This window comes from Pteropus alecto, unplaced genomic scaffold, assembly GCF_000325575.1.
Source record: "Pteropus alecto unplaced genomic scaffold, ASM32557v1 scaffold8, whole genome shotgun sequence".
Taxonomy (NCBI): Eukaryota; Metazoa; Chordata; class Mammalia; order Chiroptera; family Pteropodidae; genus Pteropus; species Pteropus alecto.
In genome coordinates, this window is record NW_006494609.1 from 6,659,595 (window position 1) to 6,682,549 (window position 22,955).

Sequence of the window (22,955 nt, forward strand, 5' to 3'; positions counted from 1 at the left end):
ACTCTCTAGTGTGTGCATTTTCAAAACTGTGAGAAGAGGATTAAGGAAGAAAAACCAAAGAGCTTTTAGATGGATTAAGTGTGTGGGGGGTGTGAGGAAGGAGGGGGCACTATGGTGGAGAAGAGAGAGAGTTGTGGGGATTGGGGGGAGAGGGAGAGAGAGAGAGAGAAGAAGAAGAGAGAGAGAGGAAGAGAGAGAATGAATCCTGAAAACATATTTTAATTTACTAAAAGAATAATTTCTGTAAGTATCACCAGAGTGAACCTATTCACCAGAGTCCCCGGGCTTTACAGGCTCAGGGACATAAAGCATTAATCCTTAACGTTTGTTGGCTCAGTACCCCTATACTAAAACTCCTAAATTCTTGGCCCCTAATTCAAGGTACCTTCCAACCTTCTCTTCATCCCCACAACAGTTATTTCCAGGAGGCCTCCAGTTTTTCACATTGGATCACAGTTGATCTTCTCATGTTTCTTCTTCTCGGCTTCTTTATTGATGTCTACAGCCTGTCAATTCACTTGAGTTTACAATTGTCACTGACGTAATCCCTGCCATGAGAATGCTGCCTTCTGTGTCCCCCAACCTGAAAGATTTTCAGGGATCAAAACAGAACTTAACCTCGCAGAGCCCAGTATAGTTCTCCACAGAAATGAGGGGACAATTCTTCTTTGTAGGACTGTAGCTTGGCACATGGTTTTGGCTGAGGAAGAGACACCCCTTTTTCTGTCCCCTCTTCACTGCTGTCATCCATGCCAGGATCCTCTTATAGACTCTTCTCTTCACAGACTTCCTATCCCCTCTTGCCAACCAGCTTATGCAGAGTAGACCTCCAGATGCTGACAGTGTAGGTCTTCAGACCCAGCCAGGCCCTCAGTCCTTACCTTAGTCAGCTTGGTCTGCCAAAACAGAATGCCCCGAGCTGGGTGGCTTAAACAGCAGAATTTCAGTTCTTCCAGTTCCGGAGTCTGGAAAGTCCAAGATGAAGGTTCTGGCAGATTCATTTTTCAGTTTCTGCTGAGAGCTCCCCTCCTGGCTTACAGAAGGCCACCTTCTTTCTATATCCTCCTGTGGCCTTTCCTTTGTGTGTGTTTGGGGAAAGACGGAGAGGGTCAGGAAGAGGAGAGGGACAGGGAGAGGGAGAGGGAAACAGAGGAAAAGAGAGGGAGAGAGGGGGAGAGGGGAGGGAGAAGGGGATAGAGGGAGAGGCACGCCCTCACTCTGATGCCTCTTCCTAAAGGGATAGTAAACCTTAATCGTGTCATATCAGCACCCCCTCCCCACTTTATGACTTTATTTCCCCTTAATTCCTTATAGGCCCGATCTCCAAATACAGTCACACTAGGCATTATGGCTTTAACAAATGAATTTTAAGGGGGCATAAACATTTAGTACATAACAAAACATTTAAATTCATTAGAGACCATGGATTTAATTCTATGATTCTTCCTTAAGTGAGTGTCCAGATGCTGGCATAGAAAGTTGCCATCCAATGGATGACTGTATTGTATGTCCGAAACCATAGATAAGTTATGGCGTGGCTTAGTGACTGTGAGAAGATCGAGATATTAGCTTGAGCTAGCTTTTAATCAATGGACTATTTTACAGCCCAAGAAAATGAACAAAATCCCACTTTTACATATGCAAGGTAAAAATATGTTGATATTGTAAGATATACCCTCACTTGGAGACAAAGCCATTTAAAATATCCCATTTAAACACAAAGGACACTAGAAAGCACAGTAAGACAAGTGAAAGCAAATAACAACCTTGCTTACATATGGCTAAAATAAGAAAAGACATCCATGGGCGATGATAAAAACAAAGGCACAAACAGACTCATGGACATGAACAATAGACTAGCGGTTACCAGAGAGGAGAGGGGAGGTAGATGGGGTTAAGAGGTCAAATATGTGGTGACAGAAAGACATCTAACTATGAGAGGCGAACACACAAAGTAAATATGTATATGCCTTACTGTTAAAATGTTCAGCTGAAACTCACCGGATTTCGTTAACCAATGTCACCATTAATTAATTAATTAATTGATTAGTTTAAAAAAAAGAAAAACAGAGGCAAGCATTAAGTGGGCCTCTGCAAGGCTCCCATAGGCCTTTGGCTCTGTTTCTAGTCTTTCGATCTAGTGATCCATTAGATCTTTTCCCCAGTAGGTCAGACCTCTGGAGAGGCAACTGACATTATTAGTTTGCACTGTTAATCTTGAAAGTGAGTTTAGTTACAGAAAATAATTGTAGTGAGTGTGTCCAGAGGCACGTGTGTGTGTCCATGAGATAGAAGAACATGTTCGATTCTGCAGCTGAAAATTCCTAATTATTGAGTCCAGAGCCCAAAGAGTACAAGCAGGAGGTGTTTATCCTTACCCTAGGTTTAGAAAAATATCAGTGGCTCTTCTGTTTAATCTACCAAATTTACAGGCTACTATTCAGCTGGTCACCACTAGAAGTAACTCAATGTGCTGTTTCCCAACAGATTTTCCCCTACAGAATAAATGAGGAAACATTTTTGTATGTTTAAGGCCTGAAATGGTGACTCTTAAAACAATGAGTGATAAGCTGTTGATTGTTGAGTTCTGAGGATGGTTATATTATCCTGGCAACTCTTGCTTATTGTTTTTAATCACATAATTCTCTCAAGTAAGAACTGTAGGTTTATTACATACCCTTTACCAGTATGTTCTGTGGATCCTGTTGTGCTTCGTTGCTCTTATCAACTATATCACAAACACACACTTTCCATACAGCATGTAAATCTCTTCAAACGTTCCTGATTAATATTGCAAGGGCAAATAGGAGTTAGTCTCTCAGTAAAACCTAGCATACACAATAATGTCTCTAAAGAATCCAAAGAGTAAATTGGAAATATTCGAAACATTGTTTTATTTTCTGATACTCTTCAGAACTATCAATTACTATCAATCAGAACTATCAAGTGTAATCAATTATCTCGAGTTGACCTTAATTGTCATCAATGAGCTAGGTAACTTGCAGATTCTCCTCATTCAGAAATCCATGTCCACATGGAAGGTTCACAGCACCATGCTTTCTTGTAATGCAGCCAGGTAGCAAGCTAACCCAGGAGAGCTGGACCCTGAAAGTAGCAGAGTTTCCTTGACTCACTTTTGAGTCTTCAGAGGAGAGTAGAGATGAAGTTCATTGCATATTTATTTTGTATCAGGCTCGACGCTAAGAGTTGGGGATAATAATAAATGAGAGGCAAAACCTATCTTTAATAAACTAACATTCTAGAGAGAAGACATGCACAGTAACGATGCTGTGTGACAGGTGTCACAATATAAATATGTGCAAAACAAGAGGTAGCATAAAAGGCAGGGAAACTTGTCTGTTGATTGGGGTCTGGCTTCTGGTAAAACATGATGTCGATAAGGTGTTGCCTCCTTGACTTGAAGAATGAGTATGAGTTAATCGGGCCAAAAAAGGAACCATTCAGAAGGAACATGTCAGGTTCAGAAGTATAAACCAAGATCGCATATTTGGGTACATAATTCATGATGGCTAGAATGCCAACTATGAAGAGGCCCCAATTTTGTCAGCATATTATAAAGAGTACAGCACTATAGAGCTAGATAAGTTTTGCTTTGTTGTGTTTTACCAGTTAGATATTTTTCAGCTATCTTCTCTCCAGTGGAAAATTCTCACAGATTTGATTGATCCAGTCAGGAGCCTTTTTTTAGACATGAAGAGAAAGGAGAGATATAGATTCTGTAATTCAGCAATTATTTCAGTGCCTGCATCTGCTAGACTCTATGCTGGGACAGATAAAGTCTTGGTTATCATAGAGTTTCCAAAATGGCTTGGAAATCACAAACCCAGATGCCTAAAAGAATGCAACAGGGTGATGTAAAAGAGGGTACCAGGACAAGTGTATAACAGTAGGGAGCAGTAGAGATGGAGGAGGACTGAAGAACAGGCAGCTCTTCTAAAATGGGCAGCTGCTTTTCAGCTTCAGTCACTTGTCATATAGGACCAGTTTTGTCAGTGTCTTTGATTTTTCAAAACAAACAGAAACGTGAAATTTTATGTGGAACTCTCAATTTGTGAAAGTTAAAAACTACTTCAAAACTGTAACAAATCAGTCATGTGCCAGCTTTGGGAAGGCCACGTCCAGCCTTAATTCTTCCGGGTCATAGAGCACGCATCTCCATCAGTTGCTTTGAGGGCTCTGCGAAGGATGTCAACCCTTCGTTTTGTGTTCTTTGTGTATTGCTTTCTTAAGAGGATCATAAGGGAGCTTTAGTGTCTTCAGCTGCTTTTGTGGTTACTTGGCCATTCATAAGGCTTGTAGATGATAATGAAGTTGTCTTGGAGGGCTGCCATGTCCATGATGTAGTTGCTTATCCAATTTTGTAGTCCTTTATCAATTCCCTCTACAGTTTGAAGGCCAGGCTGAGGGTATGGGACAGAATATTAAGTGGTTTCAAATCAAGTTCAATCTCTATTAGAATCTGCATTGTGATAATAAGAGATATTATTAATAACAATAACAGACAACAATAATAATGTATCATTATATTGTAAGTCCACCCTGAAGTGTGCAGACAACCCAGGACCTTTTTTTCTTTTTGGTCACAGTTACACAATTTACACAGTATAAAAGAAAAATATAAAAAATTACAAGCAATTCCAGTGTCAACTAGGATTGGGAGAGATTTGAAAGGAGCATAAAAGAATAAACATACTGTAGAAAAAGTGCAGAATATGAGCATTTTCTACCAACAATGTGATATTTGCTTGCAAATTTTTTCTTCAAAGCGAATACTTGTTTTGTGGCCATTTTCTTAGGGAGGACAATGCCACATAAAGGTTAAGACTACAGACTTGGGTTCATCATCTGAGTTCCACAACTTACTACGTAGCCTTACAAAATATTTAGCTTCTGAGCTGCAGTTTTCTTATCTGTAAATAGGTGGTAATAATAGTACTTGCCTTATGTACTACTAGGTATGATTAAATGAGATACTCCAGGTAAGTCATCTAGTGTAGTGCTAGGTTTATTTTATAGTCATTGCTACCATTTTTACTATTAGTATAACTATTATTATTGGGGGTTTAACTCTCTGGCTTGTTTTCCTTCTTAGGTTTTTATTTTTTTTTATTGATGGGTCTGAGATAATTATTTGAACCCTACCCATCCTCAGCTTCTCAATGCTATTTTCTTCTGCCTGTTGCTTTTTTTTAAACCATGTGTCATCTTCTTTCTCAGAACAATTTTAGAAGCTTCAGAATGACACTATGAGACAAAGATTATAACTAATATATATCTGGTTTTGTAGGAAAAATTGCCCAGAGATGGGCAATTGTTTAAGACAACAATAAACATTATCTCTCACAGTGCCTATGGGTCAGAAATTCAGGAGTGAATAAGTTAAGTGGATCTGGTTCAGATTGTCTCACAAAGTGACAGTCAGTGGCCACCAGGGCTGCAGTCATCTAAACGCTCGATAGAATTGGAGGTTATACTTCCAAGATGGAGCACTCACATGGCTGGCAAGTAGGTGTTGGGCATTGGCAGGAGGCTCTGTTCTTCTGTTCACAGTCTCCTTCACAGAGCTGGTTGGATATCCCCAGACATGGTGACCGGTTTCCCCCAGGATGAGTGAACACACACACACACACACACACACACATTTAGAGAGAGAGAGAGAGAAGGAGGGAAGGAAGACCAGGCAAAAAGCATTCACTTCTACCACCTCAATTTAACAGAAGTGGGTTACTACAACTAGCCCACAGTAAATAAGAGGGAAAATAGGTTCTACATTTTGAAGGGAAGAGTATTAAAGAATTTGCAGACATATTTGAAAACCAGCACAAGGAAAAAGGTTATTATCCTCAATTTATAGATGAAATAATTGAGACAACATGCCCAAGAAAACAAAGTTAGTAAGTTGTATAACTTATCCATCGCATTTCTCCTCAACCCTCCTTCCACATGACATTCTTGCTTTAAAAAAGTAGACTATAAAAGTGGTGCATGATTGATTTCTTGTGCGTGTATGTGTGTGCGTTAGTGAAATATGCCTTCTAGTAAAAATTTGAAAACCTTATTTTCTAGAATTATTTGTTGCAGTCACGTTTTTGGAGTAGTCATTTGTATGCAACCCATCTGACAGGGGAAGTGTATTTCTCACTGGAATTAGTATATGTGGAAAACATCATCAATCATAGTCATCACAAAGCAATTAAGTACCTAATTGTGCATGGCGCTGAGTTTGCTACTGAAACAGAAAACTTTGTAGGCCTGCCGCCTACCCTCTTGGGGCTTGGAATCCAAGAACTCAGTAGAAGATTGAAGAATGGTAAAGAGAAGAACCCAAGGCATGAGCAAATGAAATATGGTTGCAATGATTGGCTGAGGGGCGGAGAAGAAGGCGGTGGGGAGAGGGAGGATTTAGGGGAACGAAAAAGGTAATGAAACAAGCAGCTGAGACGGCATCAGACTAAAGGAAGAGATGCTTAAAAGACAAACGATAAAATATTGAATTAACACAACCTGAATTTTGTTTTAAAAAATATATAAAAATAACTGGAAAAAGGCACCATGTTGTTCTTGGAACTCAACTCTCACTGAATTTGTACTTTAAGGGTTTTCTTCTTTTCCTCTGAAGCAAAATTTCCTGTCATTTTAATCCCCCTTTTATGTCAATGATGGTTTTTAATTCCTAATTTCTATCACTAATCCTCAGTGAAATTATTGCCTAAGTGTCTGAATAGATATATCTGAGTTTTATGTCTATTATTTTCATGCAGAAAGGGAGGAGGACCTGCCTGCTTTGTATATGCATTCGTAAGTATTTTCAATCAATCAAGCATTTATAATCCAACTGGGAAGATAGGATTCAGACACAATAGCCCGTCTGCTGCAAGAGTCTGCTGTAAAATTGATCAGCTGGCCGAGTTGTGCTTTTATTTATTTATTTTTTTAACTTAGATTTTGCTTTCTTGGAAGAAGAAAGACAAAAATGTCATGAAACCAGCAGCAGCAGGTGCTGCCAAAATGGTATTTTTCTTATCTGCGCTGATTTCAAGGGGAGAGCAAAAGAACGTGTAATTGCTTCTCTCTCGGGCTGCTGGGATGGCGCCCGTCTCTGTGGCATTATCCACTTATTTGATCTAGGTAAGGAAAGAAGCAGAAATAAATTAAAAATGCATTTTCCCAAAGGCTCCGAGGACGTTATTCACAAATGCTCTCTTTCACCAATTTCTCCCATATGAAAATGTATATTTAGGGAAAGCAGCAAAGGTCAAAACTTCTTCAGGATAGTCTTTCCCTTCCATTTAGTTACCTCCATAAGTGCATGTGTGTGTTATATGCAGTTAAGTTGGGTCTGACTCCTGGTGACCCGATGAATGAGTGATGTGTGCGGTGTCCTGTCCTCCACAGCTCTGCTCAGCTCCTATAGAACCGTGTCTGCAGTTTCTTTGATGGAGTCAATCCATCTCATATTTGGTCTTCCTCTTTGCTGCTGCCTTTGATTTCTGTCCAGCATTGTTGTCTTTTCCAAAGAACCCTGCCTTCTCGTGATGTGCCCGAAGTAGGACAGATATCAGAATAGCAAAGAAATTAAGTAAACAGTCACGACAGCACACCAATTTCTTTTGAATGTGATGATTTGAGGAGAGAGGTTCATCTGTTTAGGCCACAGATGTCAAAATTCCAGTTTCTAAAAGGGAAGCAGAGAAAGAAAAACTTTTCAATGGCAAAGGATTTATTTATTTCAAGAATCGTATTATAGGATGATTAGATGGGGGAGGTTTCTCAACCCAGGAGAGAGACAAATGCAAAGATGGTTCTGTTCTCATTTTGGCACTGGGCAGAAGGCAGCCTTCTGGCCCTGCTGTCACCTCCTATCTGTTCAGGCTTCGTTTGTGGGCTGCCTGTGGATCACATTCTGACTCATATCAGAGATTCCCTCTCTTGGTCCTACTTTTATCCCAGGCCTTTACCTTTTTTTTCCCCCTCTCACTTTCTATAGAGTCCCAGAAGCCAGAGGAAGTTCAATGTCATCTTTCATATTATCTTGAAATTTTTCAGATACAACACTTACCAGTATTTTAAGATTTCCAGTAGTAGTCAATGTTTCTTAAATCTAGCAGTAAGAATATTCTTCCAGATATCTCATCTAAATTCCTTCTAGTATAATAAAATCCATTGTGTTTTACTATATTCTTGATAGCAGTGAAACAAAGGCTTACTATAAGCTGTTAGCCTTCTCCAGTATAATTAATAACGTCTGCTTGGAGTTGTTTTTCATAGCTTCTTTTTTTAGTCCTCGGAATGTATTTTTATTGCTAAATTTGGACTACTTTCAGTGTAGCTGCACTGTCAGTGTATTTACCTTTTCCTCCCCTTTTGTCTATTCATTATTCAAAAACCAGCTCAAACATCCTTTGTTTTGAGAAGTCAGCGACTCACCCCTTCAGATACTTAGATACTTTGAACTCGTAAACACCACCACTTTGTATATACTTGTGTGGTGTTTGTTGACGTGCATTTATGTGCATAATTTTCTGATCCATTAGAAAATAGAATACTCAAGTGCAGAGATCCTGTGATATTTGTCTGTGTGTTTTCAGGTACAAGACCTGGCTCACAGTAGATGTTTCGTACACATGTATCGAATGAGTGAGGAATGAGTGGACATGCTGCTGGTGACAGACAAATGCATTATGTATCCTTAGAGGTCTTGACCAATGCAGGGCCAAGATGATACCTTCCTTTGCAGACCAGAACTGTACAATGTCCCACATGAATTTAATGTCCATTAAAAGGGCTGCCATCTTGCCTGGAAGTGTGTTTCTTTGCTTGGGTCTTCTAGCTTCAGGCAGCCAAGTACATTCACAACGTGCACTTTGTTATCACGTCAACTTTCTGTAAAGACATGCGAAAAGTTTGAGGAAGTACAGTGTCCAAGACTGCCCTCACTTTTGACAACAAATGCAAGTTCAGGAGTTTCCCCCGAACCACTCAGATTTGATAATCTGGTAGAAGAATTCACAAAACTCACTGAGAGTGGTTATACTTATCATTATGATTTATTGTAGGGACAGGATGGAGATTAAAATTAGCCAAGAAGAGAGATCCATGGGGAGACTCCAGGGATCCAGATGTGGAGTTCTCAGTTGTCCTCTCCCCATGGAATCACAGACAGTACTGATGTGTAATAACGTGCGTAGAATATTGCCAACCAGGGAAGCTCACCCAAGTCTTGGTGTCCAGAGTTCTTTTCTTTTGGAAGGTACAGGGTGTGTGGGGCGGGGCTTCATCACATAAACATGGTTTAATGTCTACATGGTTGACCTCAGTCTCTCGCTCTTTAAGAGGTAGAGCTGATACCATGTCACCCGAAGTCCCCAGCCTAAATCACATTGTTGGTGTGGCTAGAAGGCCCCCCCATAAATCATAGTGTTAGGTTTTCTGGCATGCCAGCTCCACCGTAACCAAAGACAGTGCTCCCACCAGGCATGACATTCCCAGGGCTTGCAGATTACTTCCCAAAGCCGAGGGCAAAGGCCAGACCTCTCTTTCGGGAAAGTTAAACTCTTTACTGTACAATGTACTTCACGTTGTAGGATGTTGCTCAAAGGTCTCACAAAACCCATCATTTTCAAATGAGAGAAACAGGAAATCTGATCCTGCTTTCACAGCTTGAAACAGGTAAAAGTAAACTTTTGGGGGGCTTTTTAGGCAGGATGGATGTGTTTACAAGGAACAAAATCCCTTCAAGTCAATTTCAGCCAAGTGACTGTGTGTATGGTGGCATCTCTAGAGTATGGGAATCATTTATTAACATCCTCCCTCTACTTTCCTCCTCTCTACGACCAAATTATTTGAAGCAATGGTCATTCAATAATTTAGTAACTTTCATTATGTTTGTTCTTTAGTTTTAAAACAATTCTCAATTAAAATAGAATACATTTTATCCTAAAGATGTTATTCATATTCAATAGAGATATTTTATATATGGCCTAAAATTTGAATTTACCAAAGAAAACATTCCACAACACAGTTTTCTGTGTTTCCCTGAGCAGACACGTGGAATGACAAAATTAAATAACTCAAGTTCTCTTCCTTTTGTCTTTACAATCACTGCATTATTACTTTTTTATTTCAAATTCATTGTTTAAATAAAGGGTTATAGGATCACAGGATTAAAGATACATGTTGCACCTAAATTAATTGCTGATGATTCTAGAACATCATAAACTTACTATCCAAGTGATTACATGAAGCCAAGTTCATGAGTGTTAGGGACTGATTTTATAATTGGGAGTTCTCCAAATTATCTTTCATGTAGAATGCAATGATTATTAAATAATATGTAATAAAAAGTGTTAATATGAAGCTTATAGTTAAATGTGTGAATATAATTTTTAAACTCAATGTCTATAGAGGTGGTTTAGAATTTTGATCAATGAGATTTTTTTGTGAGTGGAGTATTTCATGACTGACATTGTTTAAAATTGTAGAGGGAAGGCAGAATTAAAGTTTGATCCTCTTTCTTTGTAGCATGAAAGAGGATGACTTTCCCCCATAACTCAGCATCTTTGTGAGCTGTGGAACTCAGTCTGATGTTCTTTTCTTGCCTAGGGTGGGATATATTCTGAGGAGAGGCCAGGCTTGCTCATGCATTGCTGCAGTGCATGCGCTGGTGCTATTTACAGTCCTAATTAAATGGGAGATTATTAAAAATGGGAAGGTGGCTATAAATAGCTTGGTCCATTTTATATGTTGCTTCAGTGAGTGGGAGAACATCGCTGAGCTTCTCCCTTGAAGTTTGGTTTATTAAGGGTGTGTTCTGCTTTTGTTATTTTGCTTTAGCTTAAAAAAAAAAAACCTGATGCTGATCAAAGTGGAAAAAAACAAAGAGGAATCACTCTCAGTCCTCGTGTATGGACAGAAGGAAAGTGAGATGAAATAGAAGCGGGGAGGGGTGCCAGTGGTATAAGAAAAAAACAAATGTGGGCCTAATCCTTTCTGACAGCGTTTTTTTTTAAAAAAAACAACTAAAAATAAATCTTTTTTTTTTCATCTGCGAAAAATTGGTTCTCTTCACCCAGCCATAACGTGATCAACCAGTCAGTTCCGTGAGCAGGGAAGCTGGGCTTGGAAGCCTTCTCTTTCTACCCTTGGCGAGGACACCTTTTCCAGGACGTGGAAATCTTTTGACTTCTCTCCCTTCACAGCGGACAGTACAGGCATTGGCCTCTACAGGAGCAGTGCTATGACTTGAACAGCATTTGACCTTGACCCAATCACGTGGTTGCAAATCCCCGATTTCCTAAGTTAGAAAATACTTTTAGACACAGTGCCCCAAATCTTGGCTCTTGTTCTAAATTTCCCCACTGATTCTCTGGCTCCCATCTCTCCTCCCCTGTACAAACTGCTAGACTCATCCACTTAAAGTGGAGCTTTGATCCCATCTCGTTAAAAGCCTTCAGCATTTCTCTGTTACCTGTTTAAAATGTCCATTTTCTTAACCTATGCTTAAGGCAACCCATGATCCTCTTCTAAATAATGTACCAACCTAACTCCCTCCCCTCAGTTTTCTTTGGTTCAAATAAGTTCTAGTCAAAGGGCTTCACAGGCATTGCCCAAACTCATAAAGAGTTTTAATTATTGCCTAATTTTGTTCATGTCTCTGTTTGTTTGTTTCTTTGGCATATCATCCTTGTCCTCCCACGTCTTAATTGTATTACAAAGCTGAAGTCAGATCATATTCTCCCAGCTGGAAATTACTTTTATCCTTTACTCTAGATTCCTTAAATCTGAATGCCTGAGCTTTTCATTTAGGATTTTCTAATTGGCTGTTTAGTTATCTTTATTTGTGTATATGTTTTTCCCCACCAACTAATTTTAAGGCCCTTTAGAATTCTCATGTCAAAGGAATATAACTCACCTGCACGTGTATTATATTTTGTAGCCTATGAAAGTTTTTTCTCAGTCTGTTTGATCTCTAAAGCACCCCTTTGAGGAAATATAATATTATCCATAGTTTCAGAGGTAAAATAATAGAAGCTCAAGAGGGGTTAAATATTTCGCCCCAAATAATTAGGCTGGTAACTATTTGATACAAATTTGAAAATGCTGAACTTCTGACTATATCCTATGTTCTTTTCATAGCTCATGGCTGCTTTTATAATTTCCATGCCCACCATAATGCCTGGAACTGGTTATAAATTAATAATACTTTTAACTGAAGGAGTAAAACATGAGTAAAAGAAAGAAAGAAAGAATGAATGAATGAAAACAACACTATACATAATGTTAATAATTCCACAGATCTTCACTATGATGTTTTTCAGAGCATCTGCCAGGGACCTGAGAAATGAAATCACTTTATTAGTGGTATGTGTCTTCCTCAAAAACCAATAATAGCAGTAAGGGCAAGATAGTCTTAGGTATATTTCCTTCAATAGCAAATGTTATTTTAAAGCAAACTCCACAGTATTTGCAAAATGTTTGTTTCCTCATTGCACTTTAAGTTTCTACATAACAAATCAAGTAAAACACAGAAAGCTAAAGTCTGATTCAAACAGTGATCTCAACACAACAAACCTGGAGAAGGCGAGTAATTTTTCTCTAAGTCCCCACGTGGCTCAAGAAAGGATTATATAGATAAATGTTGCAAGAGTGACACAGGTGCTTCTCTGAGCCTCGTTTTCTCATCTAAAGACAGAGAAAATAGTAGTGCCTGCCTCCCAAAGTGGTGAGGATCAGATGCGAAAATCTAAGCAGAGCCCTTAGAACATGGCCTGGATGTAGATGTGCTAGATGGCTACCATTATCCCAACATTACTAGGAAAAGAAAGGCATTTTGCTTCCTTTTGGCCGGAGGGCAGTCAGAAGTAAGCTTTTTGGATGAATTTCACCTAATTTTTTTTCCTGCACACTTTTTGGTGGTTTTTTTTTTTTTTTTTTTTTGAGCATGGTCCTCTATTCTAATAAATTTATATTTTTTCTCATGATTTTTATTTTTAAGATCAAGAAAGGTATGTTTTGGCTGGTGGAGGAATAGCATTATATGCTGGAATAAATCTCTGTGTCTGTGTCCACTCTTTCTCTCCCTCCTTTTCTCTTCTGTGAGCTTAAGGTTACATTCAAGATACTCCAGAAAGTATCACACTGTGCAGTCACACTGTAGGCTGTTCTTCCAAAATCATTACAGGCTGTTTATGTTTGGAGAGAGGCAGCCTTTCTTTCAGTGATAATGACTGTTAGATGCTGAGATTGAGCTGTTTACCTCTGGAGTGCTGCGCATCACAAGCAATGGCTGCTCCAACTTTGTGCTGTCATCGTAGACTCACAATCCATTGCTAGAGAAAATAGATTTTTAAGCAGTTGGTTTTCTGACCATTACTAGGTAATTTTTTTCCTGGACATTTATTATTATTAATTATTATTATTATTATTATTAGTCCAGGATGACAAACAGTCAGCAAATTCTACAGAGAATTTAATTGAGGCTATTTTCCAGGTATAAACTACTCCCCCACCGCCCCCCTGCCCCATCATCCTTTAGTGAGTTCTGCTAATTAGAAATTTATGAAGATAAAAAACCAGGGTCAGGGACACCTGGGAAAAATTAATTCAAGGAGAGGGGATATTGTATCAATCCAAAAATCAGGTGGAATGTTCTAGGAGTATCCCAGAGGTTGGGCTAGAGAGTCTAGTAAAACAAACAAGCAATAGGTGATAGATAGATAGATAGATAGATAGATAGATAGATAGATAGATAGATAGATGGTAGATTGATAGATAGATAGATAGATAGATAGATCGATAGATAGATAAAATACCTAATTATCTACAGATGAGCGTTTACTTGCATAGGTTCATATAAATGTGGACTTTTGATTTTTAGAGGACCAGTGGGAAATAACTACCAAGGTGATTAGAGGTGGAAATGACGGGAGATTAAGGAATAGAGAATGCAGGCAGGACCTGATGACAGCAATTTGACTCAAAACCTTGTGGGACTTGGAACACAAGCACTGCAGCTCTGAGGTCCAGAGGACAGTGCTTTATACAGATGATGAGAAGCGACTATTTTCTTCCACCCTACTACTGACAGTAGTACAGCCTCAGCACCTAGGGGCTCAGCCGATCACCCGAATATATCTTCTTTGGTTGAATGACAGAGGAAGAGCCTACAGGGGCTTCAAGGTCCGAATTTTTACTGAGGTCGTACACAGCAGGAGGAGAGAGAACTCCCCATATGAGCAAAGGAATCAGCAAAGGATGAATAAACAGGAAGGATTAAACAGGAACCTTTATGCAGCCAATGAACACATAAAACTACCTCCTTCAGCCTTCTAGACAAAAGTGTAGAAGATTTTGAGTAATAGCTGGGGTCAGGTAGCTGGGTATGCCTTGCTTACATTTGAGGACAAAATGGGTAGAGTAACCAAATGTCTTTCTGTTCCAAACTCGGAGTCACTTTTTAAGTGCTAGAGACTAGAAGACAGATGTAGCCCTGTAAGGGAATGGCCTGTTCCTGTCTTAATAAATGCGTTGCATTTTTCCTATCAGTGTAGAATGACAAAGGACCTCTTTTGTGTTAGAAACTGACCAACAGTTTCTAAAACTAAAATTAAACATTGAGTTTATTTTACTCAAGTGATTTTATGCCCACAACACCAGGAAGAGTTTGGTCAAAGGGAGTGTAATCTGAATAAAAGTATAATCTTTTTAGTTTTAGGAAGACGCTTGATAACAGTACCTGTGTTTAGTGAAGAACCTTAATGTTCCCTTTCAGTAATATTCTCTTAAATACAAGTTATGAGTAGACAGCAAACTGCTATGGACTTATTAATTAGTGTACACACACCACTTACTTCCCTGTATCTTGGCCATGTGTGCACATTGGCTTTATGGCATATGAAGGCCAAGCTTGTGGTTGAGCATATGGTGCCCCTTCAGATAAGCACACTGCTTCTCTCTCTGCTTATCTAATCATAGCAACAGAGAAATTGACTTTTCATTTTTCTTTTCCCCAGGCCCTTGGAGATGTATGTGCCAGATACTTGGCATTCCTAGTAAGAGAGTCAATCATAATTAGGATTCAAAATTAGAGTACATTGCCAGCTAGGGCCTGTCATGTTTTATATTATTTGTGTGAGCAAATACAATATAACTTGAAAGCAGCAAAAGAAGAAAAATAAGTAAAACTCATATTTTTCATATTAATAATCTTGTGAAGTTTTATCTTACCGGAATGTTAGATAAAACTGAGTAACCAAAAAATATAAAATATAAAGATCTACCTGAAACTCTATTCTTTAGAGTAATAGTTTTGTTTGAAAATGTATAATTTTGTATAATATTGGATGTGGTCATATGTTGAGTGGGAGGTTTACTGGAAATTAACTGGAAAAACATGATATAGTCAGTCATTCCATGGACTTTGCCCTTGGAGCTTGCTTTGATTACACCTTTTTCAGCGTGGTCAGTGTTTCACAGGTGAACGTATAACTGTTTCCTACTTGAATCCATTCAGAATCTATTGATATACTTTACCAGGGAAAAAAATATTCTTGGTAAAGAAACCACACTTTCCTTTTGGATATGGCACCCTATTGCCCTTAATGAATAAAAGCCATTACCCACTTACATGTTAGAGGTTAGGCTAAAAGAATTCTCTGGGACTCCATTTCTTTATAAAGCGAGAGGACATATTTGGATGAACTCCCTGAAGTTAAATAATTTGTTGACTATCCTGGTAGTTGGTGGTAGAGCCTGGATTAGAACTCATTTCACTTATTTAAAAGCAAACAAACAAAAATGAAACTGATCTACTTTGCAGTGCCCAACGTTAGGGAAACTGGTGGGAGAAGAAGGGGTCTTTACAACAAAGCATGTACCAGCGCGGAGTTCCCTTTCTCAGTCCTAGCATTCCCCCTCTTCCTTTTCACACTGATCCTACTCATGCCTTCTTAGTCTGTTGCTATGGTGGAGAGATGCCTCTAGAACACATTTTGATTGTAGGTTGAGGCCAACAAATTCTACTTTCATGGCATTTGGAATCCTGTGGACATTAAAATCAAGTGTAACATAGTTCTTTTGTTGTTTTGAGAGAAGCTATTGTTGAAATCCTTTTTCATACAAGATTTTTGTGACAATATTATTCATTCCTACTTTCTTTTGCACCAACACTAGCTGTTTATATACATCTCTGTGTTTTAATTCTTTTGTCACTGATTTATTGGCATAAACAAATTATTAGCCTAAGAATAGTAATTGTAGGTTGCATCAAGCTATTATGTCATTGTCATCTCTGGACCCAAGTGAACCTGCTTGTAACTAAATACTAGTAACTCCTACTCTTGTCAAAAACTTCAGTCACAGTGATTACCAGTTGAGTGTTATTCCCTCCTCACCACGGTTGAGTGTTTTCTGCATTTTCCTCTTAGAATGGTTGTGCCAGAATTTTTCACTGGGAGCCATTTTTAAAGCCTTTATTATCCTCACTACAGAATATGGCAGCATTTCATGGGCAGTTTTCACAGAGCTTTATATCTTAACATCAGCTTAACTCCTTGTGAATGCTTTCTTTTCTTTTGAGTGAAAGGTGTTACGCAAACTTAAATTTTTGCTCTTTTTAAAAAATAAACCAGGATAAATTGTTCAGTAAGATAATTTTGCCACTATAGTAAGTATCTCTTCCCTTGACTTCTTCTTGGAAAGCTTTTATTTCAGCTTTCACTGTGAGAGCTTTGTTATTCTCACCACACACTTCTGTTAAGGAGGCCTTTGGATCACCGCCATTGTGAGTCTTTGCTGGACGCTTCTTTCAAGGGTTTCACCACCTCTCTTAATGGCATGTTTTAAAAATCAGGCTAGCAATGTGTTAAAGTTAAATAGCAAATTTATTTAAGATAAACATGTAAATTTATATGCTCTGAAATACATATTCAGCCATGCACATATAGATTTCAAAAAAAAACAAAAACAAAAACAAAACAGAATTGAGCAAGAAGAAAGGGGAGAGAGAAGTCTTTATATATAAATGGAAGAGCCAAGGTGTAAACACTCTTGTGTGTGAACATCCAATTTCTGGACTAAGATGTATTGTAAGTATATGTGTAATACCTCTATACACAGATGCATACGTACTGCCTTTCCAAATACCACCAAATCTTGGTGAGCAGGTTTCAGGAGACAGTTGATGGTAAGACCTATAACTCAAATAGGAAAAGGTCTTTAATATTAATTGGTCATCTGTTTTCATCTGTGGATATGTAACACTTTAAAAAGTGATCTGAATTAGAATTTTCCAAATTGTGTTTGTGCTCATGCTTATTGATAGTTTTCCCTGCAATCTCAGTTCCTCTTTGAGTAATAAAATTCTTAAATGATAAATCTAGTTAGGTGACTTATAGTCATGCTCAAATATTATTATAGGTCATTTCAGATTCATCCCAAGAAAAAGTCACCTGTTAAGATGTCAATTCTGAGCAATTTCTACATTTTGTCCATTTTATTGTAGATATGGTTGTCATTCACAAACAGCTTGTTCTTGAATTCTAGGTCTATATAACTATTGTAACATCATAAATCAAAATACTGTTATGGTCTTATAAGTGGCTGCACTGTGGATGTTTTAGAATCGCATATTCCGTCTTGCTCAATTGGTCCCAACTCAGATCTGCTTCACTTCTGAGTCAAAGGACAGCTTTACATGTCACTGCACTTCACGCTCCACCTGTGGACTTTAAGCCCACTTGTACCCTCTTGGTTTCTTACCGAGGGTGAGAAACTGTCAGTTTGAACTCAACTGACAGTTTTTGTTGATGAGCCGTGAGAGAGATTAAATTCTGTCTTGCTCTTCAACTGTTCCTGAGGCTCCGTGGGACTTATAGTAATAGAATTTTATTTGTGTCAGTAATGTTGACAGCCTTGATTTTGACCATGGAGAGCTGAGATGTTGATTAAGAAGGGTCCTGTCGACCACAGTTTAAATGCATAACAGATGAACTGGGAGGCTTCGTGTTTGTCTATCCATGAACCCATTGTTAGCAAATGTGCTTCGGATTTTAATTTCTTTACTAACTCGGTAATATCTGTCAAATATGTGGACTTATTTCAGGAAAATTTTTATTTTTATCCAAGACTTATTCAGTGTTGTATTCCAGTTGTGTATACTCCAACATATTGTTCCTTTTGGAAATAAAATTAGAAATGTTCAGCGTAATGAATATTTAAGAGAGAATGCATAACAGGATAACGAAGAAAAAGAAAATAAGGAAGAGAAGGATAGTAAATGAGAAGTAAATACAAATGATTTGGAATATATTTCATCAAAAATTGCTTTTTAAGTATCACTTTCTCTTTCTGCAGAAGACATTATTGAACAAAAATCAAGCTCGATGCAATTCAATTTAAATTTATCACTCTATTATTTTAATATATTTACTCAGGGTTAACAACTCATTAAGCACCAAATTGCTCACTCTTAATGAGTCTCTGATGCTAAAATCGAGCTGACTTAAACTTTACTGTAAAATAACAACAGTACTATTGCATAAGGATGTAATAAAAATTAAGTAAATGCCACTGAATGCCTGTGGACTGGACACCAGATTTGCAACATGAAATAGAAAATATATCATATACACGTTGCTTACAGAAACATGAGTAATAGATTTTGTCCACAAAAACATAATTAACTTACTTTTGTTTTGCTGTAGTGGATTCTATAAAGCAAATCATATATATTTATTTGCACATTTACCTTGTTTCTATTTAAAAAAAAAGAGTTCTAGAATCTGTTAAAAATAGTATCAACATGTAACCCACAAGCACTAGACTCCATCAGCCTTTAACCACTGTCAAGGTTATGATGACACTAGTCAATATAGGGTTAATTGTCATACATCAGCACTCTTAAAATGTTAGCTAGTTATTTCTGGGACATCCTTCAGGAGTGTGTCACATGTACTCACAAATCAGTCAGTCATCTTCAGACCTCATATGATATCCAAGTTAGTCCTTTTTCTCCACCATCCCATTGTCCATGAAGCATTGCCCTCAAATCTGATTGCATATGTCCAACCACAAAAACCATCTATCATGAGAACCACATATGCCCTTGATAGAGGAGCTTATCGCTGCCCATGCCTGCAGTCCCCTGGGTGTCAGAGCAGTGCTGCTTTTCCCATAGAGAAGAAATCAGTGGTCTCTTCCTCAGTGCTACATCACAGAGTGTCACCTGGGCTAAGAAGTTCTGCTTGTGCCTGAGATTTTGAAATTTTCTCTTAAACTTTAATTTTTCTCTCAGCTTTTGCCTTCAACCCATTTTCAAGCCATACCATCCCCTTGATCGTCCTAGGTCTCTCAATACCTTAACTCCAGCAAAAACTCCTTCCTTCTCTTTCATTATGAAACAGATTCCATGACTATCAGTGGAGCAAATGGACAGTGGTAGGAGGACATAGAACACTGACGTAATATTTTCACTAATGGCATTGGGCCCTCACACTTCCAACCAAGAGCCTTGTTATAACTTTATTCTCAATGTCTATGGCTTTGGTCAACATTTGGATGAAAAATGTTTATGAAAATGCATGCTGTTTATGTTTCTAGATATGATCCATACTGTTCATGTTAGAAGCTATGAAATTTAAAGAAATTCACTTTTATTCTTTTTCTTTTTTTTTTCCTACAAAAGTTCACTTTTCAGTCAGCATGCCTTCAGTGAAACTAGCATTTAGGAATCATTATTACATTAATTTACTTTAATTTGAGCCACAATCCTATTTCATCCTTGTCAATAAGCAATCTTGTGTTAGCATTAAAAATTGTTTAAAATATACATGAAAATTATTTCTTGTTCTACCTTGGTCCATACCTTAATCATTATTTTCACAGACTCACAATTGCCAAAACAAGCAAACAAAAAAAAACCATAAAGGGAAGCTTAAATTTTTAAAAAAAATCCTAGAATTACAAAAATAAGCCTCTTTAATAAATTTTTAGATAATTTAGTAGTCCAAATTTGAGCATTAAAACTAGCCTATATACTGTATTTGAGGTAACTATAATTTTCATGTTTCTTTCAATTCAATGTAACTTGCGTATTTAATATTAGTGAGTTTTTAAAATTTATTATTGGCATAGCTTCATAAGTTTTGAGCTTGGTATTTTAAGAATTCAGTAATAACAGGGTTTCCATTTCTGCGTGGTGAGCATTCTCTAATTTACTTTCACTCTTCCTTCCATGTAAGTAAACTCTTTTTGATTCAGTCATTTTCATGATAGACTCATTTTCTTACCCTGGGGTTTATTTTGGTATTTGGATAGAGTGATGGTTTGCTTTGGTTGGTCTAACTTTTTTTTTTTTTTGAGGTACAGGGTACATACAGTGGAATGCTCAGGTCTTAAGTGTGCTATTTAGTGAGTTTTGATAACTGCATACAACTGTGTACCCACACCTAATTAGTACAGAACTTTTTAATATCCCCTAATTAGTACAGAACTTTTTAATATCCCCTGAAAGTTCTCTCATACCCATTCCCAATTATCCCTCCCCCTAAGCCACCACTGATTTAACTTCTATCAGCATTGTTTAATTTTTCTTATTCTAGACTATCATAAAAATGAATTTACATAGTATGTCTTTTTTGATCTGCATTCTTTTACTCAGAATATTGCTTTTGAGATTCGGTGGATTGCTTTTTTTTTTTTTCTTTTTTTTTTAGAGGAGGCAACCCATGGTTGACCTCACAAATTGCAAAGACCTTGTCAATTTATAATCCCTTATTTTTTATTTTTTACACCTACAGCCCCTGGTCTTCCTAGGTGGTCTCCCATCCAAGTACTAACCAGGCCCGACCCTGTTAGCTTCCACGATCAGACAGGATCGGGCTTGTTCAGGGTAGCATGGCTGTAGACTGGATTGCTTTTAATTATATACACATGCAATTGAGTCTCAAAGACTTGAACAAATCAGAATTTCTTGTGAAGTTAGACGATGTGATTTGCCACCTATTGAATGATTAAGATGAAGTTATATATTTAGGTGACTTCGAAGACCCTGAGATGGGTTTTTACCACTAAAATAAAATATTTTCTATCTTCTCCAATTATTGCTTTGAAATGTCAGTATTCTTTTATAAATTAAATGACTTATTTAGCCTAATTATGACTTCAACCCAAAGACAATGTCACAATGACTTTTTCTTTGTAATATGTTCATGCTCAGCCTCCTACATACTAGTGAATCCCATCCACTTCTAATAGTAAAATCAACTAACAGAATAGTTACTTATTTTCATCTTTCTTTTATATCTTTTGTAAATATTTTGGTAACATGATTTTCCAGGATCTTTACTTTCTTAAAAAAGAAAAACAATGTGATTAAGACTAGACCATTTAGCTAAGATCCTAAAGAGCTAAACTTGAATCATGAGTCAAGCAGAGATTTTATCATCTGTCAACAAACAGTAAGAATATTTTTGTCTCAGAATGGAAGAAGTAAAATGAGGCAGCAAGTGAAAGAATGCCTTAAAAAATAGCAGATAAAGTCCAGAAATGTCCATCTGTGGGTTTGATGAAAAATAGCGACATACCTGACATCATTTAGAATCTTATTTGATAAATAAGTTATATATTTTAACTTTCTAGTAGTTTAAAGGTAAAAATATAGTAATTACTTTTTTTAATATCCTTATTAGATGCCATACATCTGTTGTGATATCAAATTTGTTTGTGCACTGAGACTTATTAGGCTACTAGTCCATATCTTAGCACCTGTTTGTATGGAATCCTTGAAAAAAATCTTGACTTCATTTTGAGATAACTTGTTCCCCTCATTATTGATTGCTTTTAGTATCAATTCAGTAAGTGAGAAGAAACTACTATTATAATGATTTACATTCTTAAGAAAATAAAACTCTAAAATTTATAAAATGAGAGGATTAGGGTATTTCAGAAAATATTTGTGTGTGTGTGTATTTTTATATGTGAGTGTTAAACAACAGCATTTAAAAAATCAATTTTGAATAAACAAACAAACAAAAAAAGCACGAACAAATACATTGTTTTTCATTTATCTGTTGCCACTTCAGAATGATACACTAATTTAATTATGGTAGTAGAGATATAACTATTAATTTGACGGATCATTATTTAACAATGATTCATTAGTTTTTAGAAAATAAAAAGTTAACAACCGATATGGTATGCCTTCCTTAGTCTCTTAAGACAGCACTACAGGCAATCAAGACAGCTCTATTGGTTTGAATAATAAAATGGTAATAATCTCAGAACACATAATTATTATAATGGTACAGATGTGCTTAACTTTACAATAGATGTTCTCCTAGATGCTCTGTGTAAATCAATTTATTTAAAGTTGAGTGATCATTTAAGTGTTTTAGGACAACTCAATTGCTTAGAGAAACCCTTTGAAGTTTTATTTTCTAATGCAAAAAACCAATGCTGACTTATCTGCTTTGTAAATTAGAGTGTTTTCATACTAGATATGTTGAGAATCGACACATTCATCTAAGTGTAAAAGTTTTTTTGAAAATGATGTCTAAGTATATATAATTTAGCTGTTATAGGATATAAACGAATTGATGTTTTAGTAGTTCTCGGTCTAGAGCAGGTGGTAGGAGGCTATCAGAATCATTGGTGCTAGGGCGTGTTTGGATTACACACACCCCCATGTTCTCATGAAAACCAGTGCCATGAAGAGCCACCGATACTAACCAGAGTGTGTTGGATCTTTGAGATATTTGAGGGCCAAAAATAAAATGATGAAGAATTACAACCTAGAGATCTTGTATCTTTTAGAATAAGTGTATCCTTTTGGTTGTACATCCTTTTAAATGAAGGTGGTCCCTAGAATAAGTTACGGTCAACAACAGTGCAAGTGACATCTCAAGCCTACTAAGAAATTCCATCTCCTAGGGAATTTC

General features: G+C 37.3%; 1 protein-coding gene and 1 pseudogene across 6 annotated transcripts in view; one reads left to right on the forward strand and one right to left on the reverse strand.

Moving 5' to 3' along the window:
• Window positions 1-22,955, forward strand: part of NRXN3 (neurexin 3) — a 1,437,186-nt gene that overhangs the window by 1,187,534 nt on the left and 226,697 nt on the right. The gene's annotated exons all lie outside the window — the stretch shown is intronic.
• On the reverse strand, window positions 20,808-20,925 carry LOC112473854 (annotated as a pseudogene).